This window comes from Podarcis cretensis, assembly GCF_951804945.1.
Source record: "Podarcis cretensis genome assembly, chromosome: 5".
In the NCBI taxonomy this organism is placed as follows: Eukaryota; Metazoa; Chordata; class Lepidosauria; order Squamata; family Lacertidae; genus Podarcis; species Podarcis cretensis.
The window spans coordinates 68197414-68210801 of NC_137174.1; the positions used below are offsets into that span (position 1 = coordinate 68197414).

The window sequence follows — 13388 nt, forward strand, 5'->3', positions numbered from 1 at the left end:
TTTATGGAATCAGATAGTCTTCCTTACAAATCTTTGAGCTATCTTCCAGTTTATTGGCAATACATACTCAACATAAGCATAAGAAAATGGCTAAACTAGCCTCATTGGTTCCTTAAAAGAGCTATTAGCCCCACCTAGTGGCCAAAACAGAATTCCAAATAGTCTGTCAGTGCATTTATTCTTGGATATATGGATAGTTTTGTGCCGCTCTCAGTTATTTCATTGAACATATGCAAGATAAGTTGCTCTAATTCTGCTATGCTGCTTCATGCAGATTTTCTATGTGGGTTTGTTTTCCCTTCCATGTTACACTGAGAGTACAAAATGATAATACACAACTGTTCATATGCCTGCAGTTAGAACGTCTTTATAATGGCCCCATATCTAACAAAAGGATTTTGCAAAGTTGTTTAAAGGTAAAGGGACCCCTGACCATTAGGTCCAGTCATGGCCGACTCATCTCGCTTTATTGGCCGAGGGAGCCGGCATACAGCTTCCGGATCATGTGGCCAGCATGACTAAGCCGCTTCTGGCGAACCAGAGCAGCGCACGGAAATGCCGTTTACCTTCCCGCCAGAGCGGTACCTATTTATCTACTTGCACTTTGACATGCTATCAAACTGCTAGGTTGGCAGGAGCAGGGACCGAGCAACGGGAGCTCACCCTGTCGCGGGGATTCGAACCGCCGTACTATATTAAACAGTGCAATATAATGTACGTTTACTTGGAAGGAAACCCTACTGTGTTCAAAGGAGCACACTCTCAGGTGAATGTGCATACACTGTTGCCAAAATGTATTAAATAGTATAATGTAAGACATACTAAATATACCCATTTTCCATGGTTTGTAGTCAGAAACAGATAATCAGGGAATCTCTGTATATGGACATGTTTGGCATTTTGCACTTAACTTAGTTGCTTCTCATAAGTGGTTTTAAAAACAGAAGAATTCTTTCTGCTGAGTCTGATCAGAGGTCCAGCATTCTGCAACCCACTGAGATCAACCAGACATCTATCAGAAGTCCTCAAACCTTCTTCCACTGTTGGTTTCCAGCAACTGGTATTAGGTAGTGTGCTGCCTCTGAAACTGTGGGGGGGGGGTGTCTTTCATCACAGGGATAGCCAATTGGACTACAACTCCCATCATCCCTGAGCATTAGCCCTGCTGGCAGCAGCTGATAGGAATTGTATCTTAATCTGGAGGCTACCTCAGTGGCTACTTCTGCAGCATGTGAGTTTGTCTAACTGACTAGAACGCCCTACATTAATTGTGCATTGTGTGAATAATATTCTCATTTGAATAATTTGCTGCCATTTACAAGTTTGGATATTTCACTACTTACCCTGGCTCCACAACTTTTACAATCTGCTTAATATTCATTAAAGAGCATTGGTCCCATAATATATCCACTCTACCCCTTGTGAAAACAGTCTCTTTTTTGGCCACCGTTTCCTTTCCCTTAATCCTTTCCCCTATTTCTGAACTTCAGAGGCAAATGGTAGTCCTAATGCGGTCAAAAATAGAACCATTAATGCAAAAGTGGGAGGTATCAACATGCTTGGGAGAACCCAAAGTTTGCAGAAGTACAAAAAAAAGCTTAAGAATTTTTTTAAAGGAAATTCCCCAAACAGCCTGGTAACAGCTAAGCATGCTCAGAGCTTGTGGAATTCTCATTCATTCATATGCTGCTTTTGTATGAAATTGTCCACAGAATGGCTCACAACATGTCAAATGGGCAATACGCACACATGCACACACACCACAAATAATCATATCAATAAGTAAATACACGTTGACTGGGATGCGGGTGGTGCTGTGGTCTAAACCACTGAGCCTCTTGGGCTTGCCGATCAGAAGGTTGGTGGTTCAAATCCCTGCGATGGGGTGAGCACCTGTTGCTCTGTCCCAGCTGCTGCCAAGCAGATAAATAGGTGCAAGTAGATAAATAGGTGGCGGAAACATAAACAGCGTCCATTGTGCCAGAAGTGGTTTAGTCATGGTGGTTTAGACACCCCCCACACACACACACATGACCCAGAAAGCTGTCTGTGGACAAACGCCAGCTCCCTCAGCCTGAAGTGAGATGAGCACCTCAACCCCATAGTCGCCTTTGACTGGACTTAACCATCCAGAGGTCCTTTACCTTTACCTTTTTACCTTTACATGCTGACTAACTGTTGTGGCTGAGTAGGATGGGGGATGCAATAAAGATGTATGGGCATAAGGAGGTATACAAATTTAATAATTAAATGGATGAATAATGGTGGAAGATATGACTAAATGACTGGTTGTAGCACTGAACTGGAAAATTCCACACTGCAACATTTTGTTGCAGGTCTGACTTGCTCAGTTACTAATCTTTGCATTTTTTTGTTCCTGCATTCTTATCTACCCCATGACTGCTTACTAAGTTTCCTTAGGAGACTTTGTTGAGTGATTTGTTAAAAGGAAATGTGAACATCCAGGCATATAGTGTCTACATGTTCATCCTATCTGCATGCTTACCGACATTCCTGTAGAACACAAAGATAATAGCGAGGCAAATTTCACTTTGCAGAAGTCATGCTGACATTGCGACCTTCGGCGGTAGAAATATTCTCAGCTGCACACTCAGGTTTTCTCAGGGCCTTTGCTTTCGATTTGAGCCCTGCATTTCATGCCACAAAGTGCCTGGTTCTCTGCTACAAAATTTCATTTTCAGTCCCGGTTGCTTCCTGGTGCTGTTGAGCATTGCACTGAAATTTTCCTTTGAAGCTCTGCCTGAAGGGGAGTAGCAACAGAACTTCAAAGCAAAGCTGACCCCATCTTTGTGCAGTCTGGCCATGATGCTTGGCAGCCCTCGAGAAGCAAGCAGGGGAGTTAAAAAGAAATATCCATGTAATTAGCTGAGTGAGTGAGTGTGAAACTTCCAAATTCAGCGCCAGCCAGTGCCAAATAATGGGAACAAGGAATAGCAGTGGAAAACGTTGCTAGGCAAAGATTTCTGATGCTTTGGTAAAACTGAAGGTCCAAAATGGAAGAGGAATGTTGCCACGTTTCAGAATCATACTGAAGAAATTGGCAGAAGCTTCTGCCATAGAGAGGTGCTTGTAGAGAATAACACCCCCTATTCCTAAACACCTGCACTCAAAAATATCTCAGAAGCTCTGCTGAGCAAGGGTAGAGGTTGCCTGCCATATAAGAGGTAAGATGGATGTCCTCAGGGCTGTGGCATTATGTCACATCAGATTTTCTTGGATACTTCATGTAAAATGGAAGTGTAGCTTTCTTGGGACAGAGGACCCTCTGTTTCTCTCAGGGCCTTAATAATAATAATAATAATAATAATAATAATAATAATATGTTATTTATACCTCACCCATCCAGCTGGGTTTCCCCAGTTACTCTTGGCAGCTCCCAACAAAGTATTAAAATACAGTGGTCTGTTAAACATTAAAAGCTTCCCTAAACAGGGCTGCCTTCAGATGTCTTCTAAAAGTCTGGTAGTTGTTGTTCTCTTTGACATCTGGTGGGAGGGTGTTCCACAGGGTGGGTGCCACTACCAAGAAGGCCCTCTGCCTGGTTCTCTGTAACTTGGCTTCTCACAGTGAGGGAACTGCCAGAACGGCCTCGGCACTGGACCTCCGGGCAGAACAATGGTGGTGGGGACGCTCCTTCAGGTATACTGGGCCGAGGCCATTTAGGGCTTTAAAGGTCAGCACCAACACTTTGAATTGTGCCCAGCCTTGCCACCCTCCCGAGCCAGCCACACCTGGTGTCAATTATTGCAGTGCCCCACCCAAAGAATATTGATTTCTCCCATGCTGCTCATGGGATGAGTCCATCAATCCCTGGAGAGATTCAGGAAAAGAGGTAGATAGGGAATTAAATGTTTGCCCTTGGCATAGAAGTCTAGTTCTCACACTGATCTACAGTTTGTCCACATCCACTGATTCTTTGGTTGCTTTTTGGTGCTTCCTTTATTTGAAATGAGTCTTGGAGCTGCTTAGACTGTTTCTGACATTCTGATTTCAGTTGTTCTTCTTCCTAAATGGAAACAATTCAGAGTGGGGCATACATTTAAATCAAGAGATTTCCCTTTCAAAGACCTCATAATCCATCTTGATCCCATTCGTTTAAAACAACAGTTGTATGTTTTTGTAACTTATGTATTAATTTATATAGAGGAAGAAAGATTTTCCCCTCCCCTTTTTCCTACTCCCACATACCAGGCTTGGTTCCTGATATTTATTTACTTTCTGTCATTTAATTCTGTGCCTCTTAAGAGGGTGTTTAGATTGAAACCAGTTTCTTCCCAATGAACTCCAGGCAGCTAAACTGGTTTAACTTCCAGTTAGCGGTGAGTAAAGATTACTAGAGGCTTTAGTTATTGTGTACATGCAGTAAGTAGTTGTGGCAGAAGTCAGAAATAACAAAGCCTGGAGGCATTATCTACCATGAAGATTAGTCATTAAGTACTACCTCCAGGTACGGAGGGGGACTGCATCTGAACACCAATTATGGGTGACCATGAGCACAATGAGACTGAAAAGGTAAAAGGTAATGGACCCCTGGATGGTTAAGTCCAGTCAAAGGTGACTCTGGGGTTGCTGTGCTCATCTCGCTTTCAGGCTGAGGGAGTCAGTGCTTGTTCACTGACAGCTTTCTGGGTCATGTGGCCAGCATGACTAAACTGCTTCTGGCGCAACAGAACACCATGACGGAATCCAGAGCACATGGAAATGCCGTTTACCTTCCCGCTGCAGTGGTACCTATTTATCTACTTGCACTATTGAAACTGCTAGGTTGGCATGAGCTGGGACAGAGCAACGGGACTTCACTCCGTCATGGGGATTTGAACTGCCGACCTTCTGATCGGCAAATCGAAAGAGGCTCAATGGTTGAGACCACAGTGCCACCCGCTGAGACTATTGCCCTCCTGACCTGCTTGTGGGCTTCCCATAGGATGCTATAATAGATAGGTCTTGATCCAGCAGGGCTCTTCTTAAGTTCTTAAGATCTCATATCAGAAGTAATAGAATGCATGCCCTTTTTGCAAAGCTGTGCAGAAAAAAATATGGCTACAAAAGTCTCAGTGTCCAACCAAGTGAACATCCGTCTACAGCAGATGGGATCCTTTGCATGGTTTAAAATACATTTGATATTTCAAAAGTGATCCTCAGTTTTTGCATGATTACTTAGAGGACTTCCATTATTTTTCAGGTTCATACCATGCTGAAAAAAGACTGACAAGACAGAAGTATTGTTTCTGGGGGACAGGGGATGGGCAGGTGGGGGTGGGGACTCACTGGTCTTGAATGGGGAAACTGTGCCACTAAAGGACCAGGTGCACAGCCTTGGGGTCATTTTGGACTCACTGCTGTCCATGGAAGCCCAGGTTAATTCCACCTGGTAAAATGGCTGAAACCCTAACTGTCTATGCCTTGTCTCACCAGAGTTGTAGATGCCCTGTTTATTCTCCTGCTTGGACTACTGCAATGTGCTGTATATGGAGCTGCCTTTGAAGGTGGCTCAGAAATGGGTGGCGTACAAATAATAAAATTATTATTAATAATTATTTCAAGAAAGCTTACAGCCTGAGTCTACACCTGTTTACTTCAGACCCAGCAAGCCCAACTTCCTCCCAAGTAAATGCACCGACCATGTCAATCTTCCAGCATGCTTACTCACAAGTAAATCCTGCTGTGTGTTCAGTGGGCCTACTCCCAGGTAAGCATGACATAGGATGATACTCCCCATCTGATTGTGACGGATGCGAGTCGCTTGGACTTCATTCTTGAGGTTTATTCCAAGTAACTTAACTCTGAGTGCAGCTCCCTTGGGGGCAAATTCTTTGGAGGGGATGGCAGAGGGATGTGGTGTCATCTTTAGCTGTTAGAAATACTGAGGGAAAACATGAAACCCCAAAGGGGCCGACATCCCATACAGTTCCCTTTGTATCAAGTGTCTGGGCCTCCAGAGGGAATAGGCAGAGGCTGCTAATGCTGCGGACTGAGGGGGAGGGGGGCAGGAGAAAGGCGAACGCTCATTCCTTATTTTTAACAGTTAAATTCTTGAGGGAAATAATAGATATCAAAGGTGGCAGGGGTGTCCTTTTCTATTAACTGTCTGTCTTTCCGGGAGATGGGGTGGGAGCGGGATGGACAAGGACTTGCAGTGATTTAACTTTGGGGGGTGAGGCGGGGGAAGCTCTCACACTGTTTCAATTAGGGCAGTCTATGTTGTCATATAGCTCCAAGGGATAACTGAAACTTTTTGGAGAACGCTTCTTAATTCACCGGCCCCCTCTTTTTTATTGGCCGCTGCCACATGGAGTTCATTTCACATTTCTGCTATAATGTAAGTGATATAGAAAAAATAGTTCTCACATTGTGTCAGGTCCACTGGTGCACAGGCGTGCTGGTTTCATTGCAGACAGATGATGCACTTGCTCCCCAAGGCTGCTGCCTCCACCCATACCAGTCTTGGAGGAAGGGGATGGAATTGTCTGTGTGTACACACACATCGTATTGCCTCACTTGGTCGTCTTTGCGCAAGGCCTGCTTACTCGCAACAGATGAACGTGTGAACGGATGCAAGGTGATATGAAAAGGTCTGTAATGTTTCACTTTCGAGTACAAGTGATCCCTGGAGGTTGGCCCTCATCAAGTGATGGACAAGCATGGATGGACCAGCCCTTACATGAGAGGCATTATCGGTGGCGTAGCATGGGTTTTCAGCATCCGGGGCCATGTGGAGGGAGGGTAGGAAGGAAGGAGAGAAATGGACGGAGTACGCCTGCGCATTCAGCGTCACCCAGGAGATCACAGCCACAGAGATAAGAAAAGAAGAGTCACTCCATAAATTGCCCCACTCTATCTCTAGCCAATTTTCATAGTTTTAAATACCCTCAAACTGAAAAACAGGCCTGCACTTTGGGGGGGGGAACCTCTGTAATAACCAATATTATTTTAGATTTTAAGATGAACAACTTTGTTTCATTAATTTTTTTCTATTACAGCTATGGATTGTAGGAAAGTTGTACCCCGTAGCCTTTTTTCCCCCAAGATGTCCAAAAAATGTAAAATTTTGTTAGAAGACAAAAGAGATCCATAAATTTTATTCTCTGTTGAGAAAGAGCGTGTCTTTGCAATAATTTTCACCATCAAAAACTTCTGATTCCATCGTGCCCTCATGCTGAAAATTTAGGTTTTCTATACCTCATTTTTCCACAAAAAAACTACATTTATACATTTTTTAGGCATTTATAAAATCTTTTGAGTGCTGGTGTATTTTTCCCTGAAATCCTCATCATTTTATTGAGCTCTGTGTAAAATTTCAAAGATCATTGGTTTTGGAGAAAAAAATTAAAATGCCCACAAGGCCGAGGATCTCAAGAGGGACAGAAACACAGATTTCACGAAACTTTGAAGTGCTATAAAATTAAAACCGTTCGAGATGGGGGGGGATGTTAGCGGGTTTCTTTCAACCATAAAGGAAGGGTGTACACCGAGTTTCATCAAAATCCAAGACGGTGGGTGGCGAAACCCTTGTTTTTTGCGTTGATTTGATGTGGAATGACCCATTTTTAAAAACTTCCCTATACGGGATTGCCTTCAGACAGCTCAGGGGTCGGATAACTCCATACCATCCAGCATTCCTCATCCAAAGGAAAAGTGGGACATTCCAAGGTGAAATCAGAAACCAGGGTAAAGGTGAAGGTAAATGGACCCCTGACCATTAGGTCCAGTCGTGGCCTACTCATCTCGCTTTATTGGCTGAGGGAGCCGGCGTACAGCTTCCGGGTCCTGTGGCCAGCATGACTAAGCCGCTTCTGGCGAACCAGAACAGCGCACGGAAACGCCGTTTACCTTCCCGCCGGTGCGGTACCTATTTATCTACTTGCACTTTGACATGCTTTCGAACTGCTAGGTTGGCGGGAGCTCACCCCGTCATGGGGATTCGAACCGCTGACCTTCTGATCGGCAAGTCCTAGGCTCTGTGGTTTAACCCACAGCGCCACCCGCGTCCCTAGAAACCAAGGAGACTTCTCTAAATCAGGGGTGTCCCTGAAAAACAGAGACACTTGGGGAGTCTGTTGATGGCGTCTGTGCTTAGTTTCAGTCTTAAGATGTAATGTGGAAGGAGGAAGCAGACAGTCAAATGAGGCTTTGCTGTGTACACCAAACTCTCAAAGCACAAACCCTCCAGGATGCTGGGAATTGTACCCACCAAAGACCTACAATTCCCAGCACCCTTAAATGACAATTCTTTGAGGGAGGGTGTGTGCTGTGTTTTATTAGGTGCTTTGCAGGGTTTGAGTTGCACCTGGGACTTCAGGGAAGAAGGTACATACAATGCTTGATATCCCCTCCCCATTTTGGAAAAATAAAATCCAGCTGTTACCCAGATCTGTTTCCTAAAAGATTATTTCACTATAATCCATTTTGGATTTGTGTGCCTGAACGAAGCAGGTTATAATTTTAAATTTAAATAAATAAGCAAGCAAGCTTAGAAACAAATCCCACTTAGCTCAAAACCCCAAGTATGCATAAGCTTTACCTGACAGCAAATTCCACAGATTCTCATTGGAACTTACTCCCCAAATAAGTGTGCCTATGGTTGCCGTCTAAAATAATCTCTCTGCGTGTAGCTGTGCATGGAATCCAAACTTCTGAAGCCAATGTTTGGTCTGGATCTAAACTCCTCAAACAATATATTTGTGATCCTTTCTAGCAATCACAAACATAACTCACAATTGAGTGCCATTCCCAGGGAGTTCCATACAATTCAGTACATTGGAATAAATCATGTTGTGAAAAGTAGCTTTTTTAAAATAATGTTCCATTTTTTTCAGTTAGTTTAAGACACAGCTACTGTAATTCTGCACAGAATCAGGCTGTCATTTGAAATTGTGTCTGTTCACCCAACCTATAGCAAACATATAGGATTTGCTTTGCGTGCTTTTCTTTCTTTTTTTCAGAAACCTGAGATCATCTGTTGAACTCTGCAGGAATCATTTTTGGCAACTAGCGTTGATTGCAACTTCCATTTTCTGAATGTGAATAGGATCAAGATCCCACTATGTCCCTAAAAGTTGCTTCCAAGTAACTGTTCTTAAGGCTTCTAATCCGGCCTTTCTGTTAACTGCTTATGACATCCTGATGTAGGTAGAGTTATAAGAGAGTGGGGGGGCTGCACTTTTAGGGAGCCATTTAGAAAATCTGTCGGTAGAACAATTGTGAGATAAGCTAAAGGTTTAGAGTGCTGAGAAAACAAAATTTGTCCCAGTGATTGGAAGGTGTGAGGAATTGCAATCAAAACAACTCTGTAGTATTTGGACTCTTCTTTCCACACTGAACTCAGAAAGATAAAGTAATCAGGAGTTTGCACTTCAGGCCAACTGCAGCTAGTTAGTTTGTACTTCTGCATTGAGCTCTAAAATGTGTAACAGTGAATATCAGAAAGACACATTGGGGAACTCTCCACCTCTAATAGGAAACAGTTGAGGTTTTTTTTACCAAATCTGGCAATTTTGAAAATGAAAACATGAGAGAAGCTAAGAGAGTGCGTCCCACCCCCCACCCCCAAAGTTACAAAAGTGCACTTTGGTGCATATACTCAAAAATCGCTCCTCAAGAAATGCTGATGCGGAAAAAATTAATGACCTTTCTAGTGTATAGAGAAGTCAATGCTACTTTCCTTCTCTCTCCCATCTACTCCCTTTGTGTCCAGAATATCCAAGATTTAAAAAGGCATTAAGGTTTTTGGGGGGGCTGGGGCTGGGAGTGTTTAAATGAACGGTTCACATATCCATTTGAGGGGAGTTTGTGGCAGGTTCATAAATCACTTTATTTATATTAACCAGTAGCTTCTAAAATATGACAAATGGTGGGCTGATACACTCCAGAGTCAAACCCGAAGCACAGTCCTGCAGAGATTCTGGAGCAGGCATAGGCAAACTCCAGCCCTCCAGATGTTTAGGACTACAATTCCCATCATCTCTGACCACCTGTCCTGTTAGCTAAGGGTGATGGGAATTGTAGTCCCAAACATCTGGAGGGCCGGAGTTGGCCTATGCCTGTCCTGGAGCATCCAAACTGAGGCCCATCAACATGAGCAGCTGAGTAGACACAATACCTCATCTCTGCTGCCGTTTTTTACTATTTATGCTGATTGCAGCATCTGGGCTTGTTGAGGCATGTGACCCTCACCGGCTCTGAGTCTACTCCAGAAGAGGAATCACACACCTCCTTCCAGAGCCAGCGAGCCCCACCTGGCCAGTCAGACAGCTGGGTTGTGGGTCCTGGCCTGCTTCAGCCTCGTGGAGCGCCCCACCTGCTGCTCCCTACACCTCAGAGCCTGCCGTGTTCAGGGAAACAGGGGCTCCTCTGGCTCTGGTGATGGGTCCTGCTGCTCTGGTTCCTGTGCACTGAACCTCATCCCCTCATCATCTTCCATCACCTTGTGAGTACTTCCTGCGCTAACCTCTTCTTCCCCATCCCCAGCTTTCCCCTGTGTGTCCCAGTCCCAGCTACACCCCTTGCTGGAATCCTCTTCCTCCTCTCCACTGTCCTGCCAGTTCATGACAATATTTTGCTTAAGCCACACTGAAAAGTATGGGAGCTGCATAAGGTCTCTGCTGCTCCTGCGCTGCCCCCATTAATTCCAATGGGATTTAAGCCGAAGAACGTCCTGCTCTATTGTGCCCAGAATCTTTATTGCCAATAGCATGTCATGTGCTCTTCAGAATAGAGAATTACCACAGTCCCTGCCTGCAATTTACAATAATTGCATATGAAAACATAGCAGGACCTGCCAGGTACTGACACATGAGCAATGCAGATGGGATGTGGGGAAATTATGAGGACATAGAGGAACAATAGCAGTTAGAAATCTCAGTTTAAAAAAGAAACGTCATGCACTTTATCCAAAATGATGTAGAGCACAGTATGCTTAAACTAACAAAATACCATATAGTAGTGATTTAAGTGATATCTTACACAACTTTAAAATTTTACAAAGTGCCTAACTGCATTAAACCAAGATGCATCTACTCATATCCTTTATATCCCACGTTTGGGAAGTGAGTGCCATTTCATAAGAAGCCAAAACAGCATCACCCACACACATTTGCAAGTTTGAGGGAATCCTAAGGTTTGTTTATAAAGAAAAACTTTATGGGAACAAAACTCTAAGTGGGGCAAACATTCCTAAACTCAGCCCAATGCAGACTATCCTCAATGGCCACAGAACACTGTTTGAGAGTTGTGGGAGGGAAAACAGAAAAATTGGGGTGGGACTGAAAAGGGAGCACTCCACACTGCAATATTTTATGCAGGTCTCACTCACCTAGGTTTCAAAATCCAACAGCAGTCAGGCAGATAGATGCCTCTGGGAGCCCACAGGCAGAACATGAAAGTTTTTCCCCTAGCATATTTTATTAGGAGACATCCTTTAAAACGTTTACAGCAAGAATGTAGAACCCGTGATATTCCAGTTGTTATTGAACTCCAACTCCTATCAACCGCAGCCATCATGGTCAGTTGTCAGGAAAGATGAGAGTTAAGAGTCCCATTTAATACCTAGAGGATGACAGGTTCCTCATCCCTAATTTTCAGGGTATCTAAATTGACATATACAGATGTGAAGAGCTTTTTTAGCTGGAACTCGCCTCTCAGGTGGGCACCATCACTGGTGGAGGAAGGTGGGTGCAGTAGGTGCGGTCCGTCCCGGGTGTCATCCCTGGAGGGGGGTGCCATCGCTGCCCCACCTCCCTGGGATGCTTGCACCACCCCCACGGCTGGCTAGCCCTGCCCCCGGGTGCTGGAGCAGCTAGCTCCACCTCTAGGCACCATAGCTATTATAAGAGAACAATGGAGGTATTCGTGGTGAGTACTGGCACCTCTTTTTCTAGAAAAATAGCACTGCAAATGTGTCTGTACCAGAAATGCTCTATCTCCCCAGGTCCTTCCTTTTCACCTGGTATACTTTGAAAATACATGGAAAATGTCCATATTAATCGCTATGGCCACCCTATTCAAAGGAATTCAAAGCAAAATCTAACTTTGTTCAAATTGCGGCCCCCAATTCTATTCTTACTTACTTGAGAAAATGGCTTACTGAAGTCACTAAGACTTACTTCTGAGTAGCCTTGCAAAGGACTGTGCTGTCAGGAATTTAAATGTTAGGGCTGACTCTTTCCCCTGCCCTCTGCTGGTTGATAGAGTCAACATTTACTGACAGCAGAGCCCTGGAGACCAGAAAAAACACCTCAGTAAAGGGGCACTCCTTAACTTCTGCTAAGTTTTAACACTCTCCCAGTGTAACTTAATTAAGCCTGCCCTGCTTTACAAAAATATTGAGCTGAAAAGAAAAATAAGGCATCTGGTTTCTTTATAATTACTCTGGGTAAGCATCTGAATTTGTTTATCAAGGGTCTTCTAGAAAGGGGCTGCCAACCTTTCGGGGGCCCATGGGTGCTTTTGCAAACCAAAGAAACTGTTGTGGGCACCACAGACATACCACAACCCCTCACACACTGCAGCCGTTTCTGTAAAATGCATCTTCCAAGCAAAATTTCATCCGGGAGGGGGGACATGTGTCTGGAGATGCCACACTGGTGACTCCTTCATACACTTAAAGCACTATGATGCTACCACAGAAACAGTCAAGTCCTCTCCTCAAGAATTCTGGGAGCTGTAGTTTGTTAAAGATGCTGAGAGTTGTTAGGAAACCCCTATGCCCCACCCAGAACTACAATTGTCAGAGTGGTTTAACAATCAATACTGCTTCATGTGGAACTTTGGGAATTGTAGCTTCTGGGAACGGAGAAATAGGGGTCTCCTAACATTTCCCAGCCCCCTGAACAAGCTACAGCTCCAAGAATTATTTGGGGGAAGCCATGACTGTTTAAAATGGTATCATAGTGCTTTCAATATACAGTGGTACCTCGGTTTTCGAACGTAACCCATCCCAGAAAACCGTTCAAGTTCTGAAACATTCAAAACCCCAAAACTCAATAGCCAATAGCTAGGCGTGGCATGTTTGGCTTCCAAGACATGTTTGAAAACCGAAGCATTTACTTCTGGGTTTACGGTGTTTGAAAACCGAAATGTTCATCAATGGAGACGCTCGAAAACCGAGGTACCACTGTGTGGTGTGACTGAGCCCCTAATGTAGAATATTTGCATTCACTCTAGCCGTGTTTAGTTTGATAATGGAAAAAGAACAAAATATAAATAAGCTTATTCATCTTATGCCTGACCAAAGGTGTAACCCAAATGAATGGAAGATGCACAGGAGCCTGATGCTGTACTGTTGGGCAGCTCCCATTTATTTCAATGGGGCTTGAAGAGGAGCATATCCCAATGGCTTGTGTCAAAGGGTATTACATGCCCACTTGGAC

General features: G+C 44.1%; 1 long non-coding RNA gene across 2 annotated transcripts; it reads right to left on the reverse strand.

The window, feature by feature from the left end:
- Window positions 1-204: 204 nt before the first annotated feature.
- Window positions 205-6836, reverse strand: LOC307216034. 2 transcript variants are annotated; one of them, XR_013838893.1, is made up of 3 exons: window positions 6370-6836; window positions 4925-5041; window positions 205-311 (listed from the first exon to the last, which is right to left on the reverse strand). It is a non-coding gene; the product is annotated as an uncharacterized lncRNA (long non-coding RNA). The 2 variants fall into 2 exon arrangements; XR_013838894.1 differs by lacking the exon at window positions 205-311 and adding an exon at window positions 3743-4027.
- Window positions 6837-13388: the final 6552 nt, after the last annotated feature.